The sequence below is a fragment of the Coregonus lavaretus genome (genome assembly GCF_964263955.1).
Source record: "Coregonus lavaretus genome assembly, contig: HAP1_SCAFFOLD_282, whole genome shotgun sequence".
Taxonomy (NCBI): Eukaryota; Metazoa; Chordata; class Actinopteri; order Salmoniformes; family Salmonidae; genus Coregonus; species Coregonus lavaretus.
In genome coordinates, this window is record NW_028162929.1 from 478,069 (window position 1) to 488,068 (window position 10,000).

General features: G+C 41.0%; 1 protein-coding gene and 1 long non-coding RNA gene across 2 annotated transcripts in view; both read left to right on the forward strand.

Moving 5' to 3' along the window:
* The window catches only part of LOC311118679 (BTB/POZ domain-containing protein 3), a gene marked incomplete at its 3' end in the record, with an annotated part of 445,507 nt that overhangs the window by 380,744 nt on the left and 54,763 nt on the right, over positions 1-10,000 (forward strand). The window lies entirely within an intron of this gene.
* LOC311118680 lies at positions 3,765-4,840 on the forward strand. Its single transcript, XR_014611837.1, has 2 exons — positions 3,765-3,967; positions 4,502-4,840. It is a non-coding gene; the product is annotated as an uncharacterized lncRNA (long non-coding RNA).

Genomic DNA, 10,000 nt, shown 5'->3' on the forward strand with positions numbered 1-10,000 from the left:
GTCAACCATGAAACTCCAATCAGGTTCTTCAATTGGGAGATACTTGGCCTAATGATTTCCTATTATAACTAGAGATGGTAAATTAGCTGCAGAGAGTCCTTTGGCGAAATGCTGAGCGATGAAGAGAGAAGGGAACGAATGTAAGGAATGGATGGATACTAAACACTGTCTGATCTCACCCTCATTATAGCATCTGAGAGACAATTAAAAAAGACGCTTTCCAGAATCTTAGTTTAACTCAAGACACTGTTCTCTTTGTTTCTCTCTGTTTCTCTCTCTCTCTCTCTCTCTCTCTCTCTCTCTCTCTGTCTCTCTCCCTCTCTCTCCCCCTCTCTCTCTCGTGATCTCCCTCCCTCCCTCCCTCTCTCTCTCTCTCTCTCTCTCTTTCTCGTTCTCTCTCTCCCTCCCTATCTCTCCCTCTCTCTTTCTCCCTTGCTTTCTCTCAGTACATATTTTTTCTCTCTCTGACTCTCTCTTTCTCTCTCTCGCCAACTCACTCTCTCTTTTTCTTTCGCTCTCTTTTTTCTCTCTCTCTCCACTGGGCGAAAGGGTCGGGGGATATGTTGTCTATATATTAATGTTGTCTATATATTTATATTTATCTATATATTTATGTTTATCTATATGTTTCCGGATATCTGGCATTTTATTAGCTATAAGGAGTAGACATGCTCCAGATATGTCCTTCATTTCATATACGGAGTTAGGATAGTTTCTACATGCATCCAATCTCAGAATATCTGCGGTGTTCAAGACACGCACCCGCCTACATATTTCTAGAATATTCTAACTCCAGAAAGAGTATGTGTCAACATTGTGACATATCTAAACCTTTATACTTAGAAATACACATCTTTTCAGAATTGTATCATATCTGTAGTCATTACCTGATCATTTCTGTTTCTGTATTTCTCAAAAAAATCATAAGTTCAATAGAAATCCTTACATGATATGTAATATTCGTCCTTGCATGTCTGATCAAAAATGGGCTAAATCCGACTCTTGATCAATGTCCAGTGCCCAAATGATTTTACCTGTTCAGGTGCCAAAACATCTTTGTGCTTCTTCACATGAAGGTGACATATCTGAGCATAACATCTGAACATTTGCCCCGCATTCGGTAGTAGGCAAAGCACATCTCTGCTGTTTCTGTTTAAAATATGCACCATAGCAGATCCAGAGCTCCAATCACAACACATGTTTACTGTAAAGATGCAAATATAAGTCTGTCTTTGCTCCAAAAAATATATCGATATTGCAAGAAAATATCGTCATTTCACATAAACCATACAACAAGGTAGCTACATTAGCTGCTTCATTCATGATGAGAAAACTAACTGGAAACAAGCAAGTTGCTAGTTAGCTAGCTGAGTTAGTTAGCTATATATATATATATAGTTATATAAACCAGTAATACAACATACGACTAAACGTTTTTAAAACGTTAGCTGTCACCTTGAGGCTTGATAGGGGGTAAACAATTTGTTTTTGCTAGCTAGGCTAACAGTTAGCTTTTATCCCCTATCAAGCCTAGCTAGCTGGCCATACTGGCTGCTAGCTAAATTAGCTAACGTTCTTGATTCTAGTTTTAAGATAAATAAAACATCTCAAATTAGCTACTCACTTTAGCGTTAACTTCTTTGAGGTATTTTCTGAACAGCTTCTCACTTCTTTGCTTCTCTAGTTGTCAATTCAACCACACACTCATTTGTGGTGCCCAATTAAACAAATGACAGTTGGAACTCCACAGCAGAACACACGTGAATATACCAGTTACAGTGCATTTAGCTTGTGGTAACTTCATCCAGAGGGAATAAAAAAATTATATCTAGTGTCTGGTGGAAAAAGTCCCCAATTGTCATACTTGAGTAAAAGTAAAGATGTCTTAATATAAAAATGACTGGGGCGGCAGGTAGCTTAGTGGTTAAGAGCGTTGTGCCATTAACCGAAAGGTTGCTGGTTCCAATCCCCGAGCCAACTAGGTGAAAAATCTGTCAATGTGCCCTTGAGCAAGGCACTTAGAGTGTTTGCTAAATGACTAAAATATAAGTGAAAGTCACCCAGGGAAATCCTACTTGAGTAAAAGTATTTGGTTTTAAATATACTTAAGTATCAAAAGTAAAAGTATAAATCATTTCAAATTCCTTATATTAAGCAAACCAGACAGCACCATTTTCTTGTTTTTTAGCCAGGGGCACGCTCCAACACTCAGACATAATTTACAAATGAAGCATGTGTTTAGTGAGTCCGTCAGATCAGAGGCAGTAGGGATGAGCAGGGATGTTCTCTTGATAATTGTGTGAATTAGACAATTTTCCTGTCCTGCTAAGCATTCAAAATGTAACGAGTACTTTTGGGTGTCAGGGAAAATGTATGGAGTAAAAAGTACATTATTTTCTTTAGGAATGTAGTGGAGTAAAAGTAAAAGTTGTCAAAAATATAAATAGTACAGTAAAGTTACCCCCAAAAACTACTTAAGCAGTACTTTAAAGTATTTTTACTTAAGTACTTTACACAACTGGGCCCAGATTCACAAAACACTTCTTATGCAAAAACTTAATAAGAAGTTCGTAAGATAGTTTGTAAGATAGTTCGTAAGTGCAATTCCTCAACAATATCTTAAGATTGAATTATTTTCTTACAATCTTCTCAAATATCTTCTTACGAATCTTCTTAAGATGTTTTTTGCTAGGCAACCGACTTAGCTAGCTATCTAGATAGCAATGGCAATCATGTTAGCATATTTCCTATTGCGATTACTGTTCTAAAACATGTTCTTGGGTTTAAAATAATAAATACTCAAACTTTCAGATGAAGTTTGAGAGTGAATTAAACATGAATTAAGACAAGGGCTTAGCTATCTTGGATTTAAGAACAAATCCCAAAACTTTATTTTCAAGAATCTAATTTCTTCTTAACTTTTTGCTTAAGGAGAAACATAAGAAATAGCGAACATTTCCAAGGACCTTTTTGAGGAATAGCAATTTTGCTTAACTTTCTTCATAAGTCTATAGTTAAGGGGAAAAAGGCAGTTAAGTAGATATTTCTTCTTAAGAAGGTTTTGTGAATCTGGGCCCTGGTGTCTGAAAGAATGATATGGATGTAATATTTGTAAATATTGACCTCAACATTCAAATAAGCGTCAGAAGTTGTCCTTATTTAGCATATCAAAACGCATATCAAGGTTCTGATATGGACCTCAGGCAAGAACATCTGCATCGTATATGATGAGGAAATATACTGTGTAGGACTACTGTCAGTATTTGTGATCATATAGAGAAAATAAGATGTAGGACTATCTCAGGATATCTAATGAGTCAATATCCGGAGGGAATCCAAAAATGATTTGTGCATGTAAAGAAATATAAGAATTGAATATATATCAAAGCTCAGAAATGCATCAGAATTTGTTCTTATTGTCAGCATATCAAAAAGCATATCAAGATCCGAGTCCATATCACAGAAATCCGATGTATACAGTCAGTATTTGTCAACATGAAGAGAGAAAATAGGATGTCATATATCTCAGGATATTGAATGAGTCCATATCCAGCCATAGGAAATGTCCATGTGTGATATTCAGAGAAGGAAGGACTGAAATCCTGCAGTGCCCGCAAGGTCCGCCTGCTCAAGAAAGCACATATACAGTGGGGAGAACAAGTATTTGATACACTGCCGATTTTGCAGGTTTTCCTACTTACAAAGCATGTAGAGGTCTGTAATTTTTTATCATATCCTCCTGAGACCCAGCCCATTAACTTATGTCCACTGTAGTGGACATTTGAGTTTCATCCCTCTTCTTGGAATCTTTTGTGCAAGTCTCTTAATTCCTGATGTACTGTACAGAGGACATCCTGGGCTTTTCAGTGATATGTCATTTGATTGGCTGGGAGGCCGGGAACCGCCTCTATCTTTCCTTTCAAAATGGACGGCATAGGAACAAGCACATTTTATGGAAAGATGAGAGGTAAGTCAAATATTGTTTGTCTATGGTTTTGTTACTATGATAATCATATATTTTCTTGTTCATGAAGGTGTTAGGAATCATATATTTAGTTCTGATAGCAACTAAATTATGTATCTTTTGAAAGATTTGCCATTTTATGAATGTCAATTATAGTGGACATCAGGACTATCTTCATGTAAATAATGACTCCACATTGTCGTAGGAAACAGAACTGAAGCAGAAAGAATTCTTTACCGAATAGTCGAGGGAGATTCAGATTTGGAGTTGTCAGATGATGAGAGAGATGAGGATAAGTTTCAACCAGTGATACAAAACGGTGATGAAGAAGAGGAAGACAATGCAGAAGGCTCAGTTGAAGGGACAGATGCAGACACAGACACAGATACAGACAGGGATGAACAGGAAACTCGTCGCCCTCTGTGGGCCAGGAGTAACATGTATGTTTGATGCAGTTCCACAATTTTAAATTCAGCTGCATTGAGTATTTAAACTGTTATTACTTATCATTTATTATTCTTTTTTCCTTCATATCAGATTTGCACCTGTGTTACCTGGGCTTCCTGTGTGTCAAGATGACCCTACAACACGTGCAGACTGGAGTCCAATTGAATACTTTTCACAGTACATTGACAACAAGGTCTTTGAAGATTTGGCAACATACACAAATCAAAGAGAGCTGCAAATCAAAGGAGTGTGCATGAACACCACGCCACAAGAAATAAAAATCTTCTTGGGCATTTCAGTCCACATGGCCTGCCTTGGCTATCCCAGAATTAAAATGTTTTGGGCCAACAAAACTAAAGTGCCAGTCATAAGTAGCAAAATGACTAGGGATAGATTCTTCAGGATAAGAAATTCCCTCAAGATTGTCAATGACCTGGCTGTAACAGAGGAAACAAAGAAGGCAGATATTCTTTGGAAAGTCAGGCCAATACTCGATCGTGTGCGCCAAGGCTGTCTCAGCCTTGCAAAGCCAGAAAGGGTCTGCATTGATGAGCAAATCATCCCATTCACAGGCCGTTGTCCAGTCAGGCAATATGTTCCCGGCAAGCCAAACCCTACTGGCCTAAAGGTCTTTGTCCTTGCATCCCCAAATGGTCTGATGCTTGATTTTGAAGTCTACCAAGGGAAGAATACCTTTACAGTCCAAAGGTTAGGAGTTGGAGCTGCAGCAGTTCTACGCATGGTTGAATCTGTTCCAACAGGAAGCCACATATTCTTTGACAGGTACTTCACAACCATAGATCTATTGGATGCATTGCTGGCAAAGGGCCTTCCTGCAACTGGAACTATAATGAAGAACCGTGTCCCAAAGCTGTGCCAGCTGCCAGTAGACAAACAGTTGAAAAAAGAGGGGAGAGGAACATCAGTGTCAGTGGCCAGAAAGAGTCCTGAGCTGGCCATCACAAAATGGTTCGACAACAAACCAGTGCTCATGGCATCCACTGTACATGGGAAAGACCCAGAAGACATCTGTACCAGATGGTCCCAGAAAGAAAAGCACCTGGTCCAGGTTAAAAGACCAGCAGTAATTAAGCAGTATAATGATAACATGGGTGGCGTAGATCTTTGTGATCGCATGCTTAGCTTCTATCGTATGTCAAGCAGGACCAAGAAGTGGACATCGCGCGTGATCAGTCACTTCTTTGATGTTGCCATCACCAACTCCTGGATACAATACCAGTCTGACAGCAAAGCTCTGCACAGACCATCCAAGAACACACATCAGTACCTGGACTTCAAACTACTCCTAGCTGAGGAGCTGTTGGAGAGTCCGGAACAGCTGTGAAGAGAGTGAGGATGAGTATGAGCCACCATCTAAAATGAGGATCCCACAACCAGAGCCATCTGTGCGCAGACTAGGAGCCATGCACATGCCTGAGATGATGGATACCAAGCATGCAGAACGATGCAGAAATAAGGGCTGCAAGAGCAAGACGTACATGAGATGTACCAAATGCAAGATGTTCCTCTGCATTACCAAAAAGAGAAATTGCTTCCAGGACTTTCACCACTAACAAAGAAAATACTAAGAACAAAATGAAGAGTGAAGGAAAAAGCTAGATTGGATTCAGTTTGACAGAAGGAAAAAATCCAAAATAAATCTGTTACACATTAGTTATATGTTCATTGTTCAAATAACACTGAAAGGATTCAAGGGGACCAATCAAAGGATATGGACATAACAAAGTGTTAAGCTTTAATAGTAAAGCTATCCTTGCGAAATGTAAGGAAAAGGATTCAAGAATGATTAATGTGTATTGTATAATCAAAATGTCTGTATTATTGGATAATAATCAATCTACAGCCCAAAATGTATGTATTCTTAGTTCATAAAAACTCTTTAATCTGTAAGAACTCTGTAAAAATTTGTATCTACCAAATGTGTCTCTTTTCGTACTCAAATGATCCTGTTGTCCACTACAGTGGACATGCTGTAAAATAAAAAATTAAAATTAAAATTAAAATGTGGAAATTGTAGGATGCTTTTTTTAACCCTAAACAGTTATTGAATTACAAAAAATATGATTAGGAAAAACAATATTTTTAAGATTTTTGTTTTAGATTCCGTCTCTCACAGTTGAAGGAAAACCTGCAAAATCGGCAGTGTATCAAATACTTGTTCTCCCCACTGTACATGGCTGTCTGAAGTTTGCCAATGAACATCTGAATGATTCAGAGGAGAACTGGGTGAAAGTGTTGTGGTCAGAGGAGACCAAAATCGAGCTCTTTGGCATCAACTTAACTCGCCGTGTTTGGAGGAGGAGGAATGCTGCCTATGACCCCAAGAACACCATCCCCACCGTCAAACATTGAGGTGGAAACATTATGCTTTGGGGGTGTTTTTCTGCTAAGGGGACAGGACAACTTCACCGCATCAAAGGGACAATGGACGGGGCCATGTACCATCAAATCTTGGGTGAGAATCTCCTTCCCTCAGCCAGGGCATTGAAAATGGGTAATGGATGGGTATTCCAGCATGACAATGACCCAAAACACACGGCCAAGGCAACAAAGGAGTGGCTCAAGAAGAAGCACATTAAGGTCCTGAAGTGGCCTAGCCAGTCTCCAGACCTTAATCCCATAGAAAATCTGTGGAGGGAGCTGAAGGTTCAAGTTGCCAAACGTCAGCCTCGAAACCTTAATGACTTGGAGAAGATCTGCAAAGAGGAGTGGAACAAAATCCCTCCTGAGATGTGTGCAAACCTGGTGGCCAACTACAAGAAACGTCTGACCTCTGTGATTGCCAACAAGGGTTTTTTCACCAAGTAGTCATGTCATATTTTGCAGAGGGGTCAAATACTTATTTCCCTGCGTTTTTCTGGATTTTTGTTGTTGTTATTCTGTCTCTCACTGTTCAAATAAACCTACCATTTAAATTATAGACTGATCATGGGTTTGTCAATGGGCAAACGTACAAAATCAGCAGGGGATCAAATACTTCTTTCCCTCACTGTATACCTAAAAGACACATCCGGATTCAGAATGTCAAGATATGGTGCAAATCCACTAAACTCTAAATATGATCCAGATGATATTTTAGATCCAGACATGGACCCTTTTAGCCCAGTTGTCCCTCGCTCTCACGTTTTCTTTCTCTCAGACTGAGTTGTCCACATCTCTTCAGTCTAATGACGGCTAAATGGTTGGAAAATGAGCTAATTGAGCTCTGGGACATAAATAATTCCTTCCTGTCCTATTACGAACACCTAGAGTCAGACCTAGCATTGATTTGTATCTGTGTAGCCATTCTGAATATTTGCCTATAGAGATAAGTAGACACAGGTGAAACTGCAGAGACTAGAACAGAGACCAGTAGTAAAATCACCTGGAGCAGATACAGGCCCTCTGCACAGCACCCTTAATGATCACCTGGAGCAGACACAGGCCCTCTGCACAGCACCCTTAATGATCACCTGGAGCAGACACAGGCCCTCTGCACAGCACCCTTAATGATCACCTGGAGCAGACACAGGCCCTCTGCACAGCACCCTTAATGATCACCTGGAGCAGACACAGGCCCTCTGCACAGCACCCTTAATGATCACCTGGAGCAGACACAGGCCCTCTGCACAGCACCCTTAATGATCACCTGGAGCAGACACAGGCCCTCTGCACAGCACCCTTAATGATCACCTGGAGCAGACACAGGCCCTCTGCACAGCACCCTTAATGATCACCTGGAGCAGACACAGGCCCTCTGCACAGCACATAGACAGGATTCTCTGTTATTCAAGTTGACCTTTCTCAGTATCCCATTAATCTCCAATAATCTAACAGTAAAGAGTTGATCTGTTCTGCAGAAAGACAGAGGCAGACGGAGCTCCTTGTGTCTGTTACAGGCCAGACATTAGACAGGACAGATATTAGGCTGGGAAGGCTAACTGGCAGAACAAGGTCTGGCCTGTCTAAAGTCTGTGAGAGGAAAAGGCCAGCTACACTCTCCCTGTGTCTTCTGTTTACCCCCAGAGCTGTTTACTGTCTCCCTGTGTCTGCTGTTTATTCCCAGAGCTGTTCACTGTCTCCCTGTGTCTGCTGTTCACTCCCAGAGCTGTCCACTGTCTCCCTGTGTCTGCTGTTAACTCCCAGAGCTTTTTTCTGTCTCCCTGTGTCTGCTGTTAACTCCCAGAGCAGTTCACTGTCTCCCTGTGTCTGCTGTTTACTCCCAGAGCTGTTCACTGTCTCCCTGTGTCTGCTGTTAACTCCCAGAGCAGTTCACTGTCTCCCTGTGTCTGCTGTTTACTCCCAGAGCTTTTTTCTGTCTCCCTGTGTCTGCTGTTAACTCCCAGAGCTGTTCACTGTCTCCCTGTGTCTGCTGTTAACTCCCAGAGCAGTTCACTGTCTCCCTGTGTCTGCTGTTTACTCCCAGAGCTGCTCAGTCTGCTCATTCAATCAGACATGAATGACTCAGATCATGGATGCGTCCCCATTAATGACTCAGTTCATGGATGCGTCCCCATTAATGACTCAGTTCATGGATGCGTCCCCATTAATGACTCAGTTCATGGATGCGTCCCCATTAATGACTCAGTTCATGGATGCGTCCCCATTAACGAATCAGATCATGGATGTGTCCCCATTAACGACTCAGAAAATGGATGCGTCCCCAATGGCACATGAATCCCTATAGTGCACTGCTTTGGGAAACCCTTTGGGCCCTGGTCAAAAGCAGAACCAGAAATAGGGAACAGGGTCGCTGGTGCTGGACCCTAGGAAGAGTAGCTGCTGCCTTGGGAGCTAATGGGGATCTACAATTAATACAAATAGGGGATGCAGACACGTCCAGACCAGACTAATCAATCAGCTCTGCTATCTGAATGAATCATAGTGTAGTCTCTGCAGGTTTTATGTTCAGACAGAATACATTGATAGAATAACAACACAACAACAAAACAGGAACCAGCAGGGCCTGTTGTCAGTCAGCTAACTAAAGCTGACAATCAAAGAAGCTATATTTGTCATGAAAGGTTTATACGGATTACGTCAGCTAGCTTAGCTACCTGCTGACAATTTCATACAGACCATCTACTAAGGCAATAGAAGTGTATGTGATTGTTAGATGTATTTATTATTGGATTCATGGATGTGTATTTTAACTGATGATAGATCAGAGTAGATCTATATTGGTGTACGGTTTAAAATAGAAATGGATTGAATTGCTGTCCCAATACCCATCCTCACAAACACCAACACTTATTTGTGTAGATTGAAGGTTAAGAGGAGGGACAGATTTATGGTTCATTGAGTCCTATATAACACACACCTTACCACAGCTATCTATATACTGCCCAGGAGAGCAGGTTCCACGGTATACAGCCACAGCTATCTATATACTGCCCAGGAGAGCAGGTTCCGCGGTATACAGCCTCAGCTATCTATATACTGCGCAGGAGAGCAGGTTCCACGGTATACAGCCTCAGCTATCTATATACTGCACAGGAGAGCAGGTTCCACGGTATACAGCCTCAGCTATCTATATACTGCACAGGAGAGCAGGTTCCACGGTATACAGCCACAGCTATCTATATACTG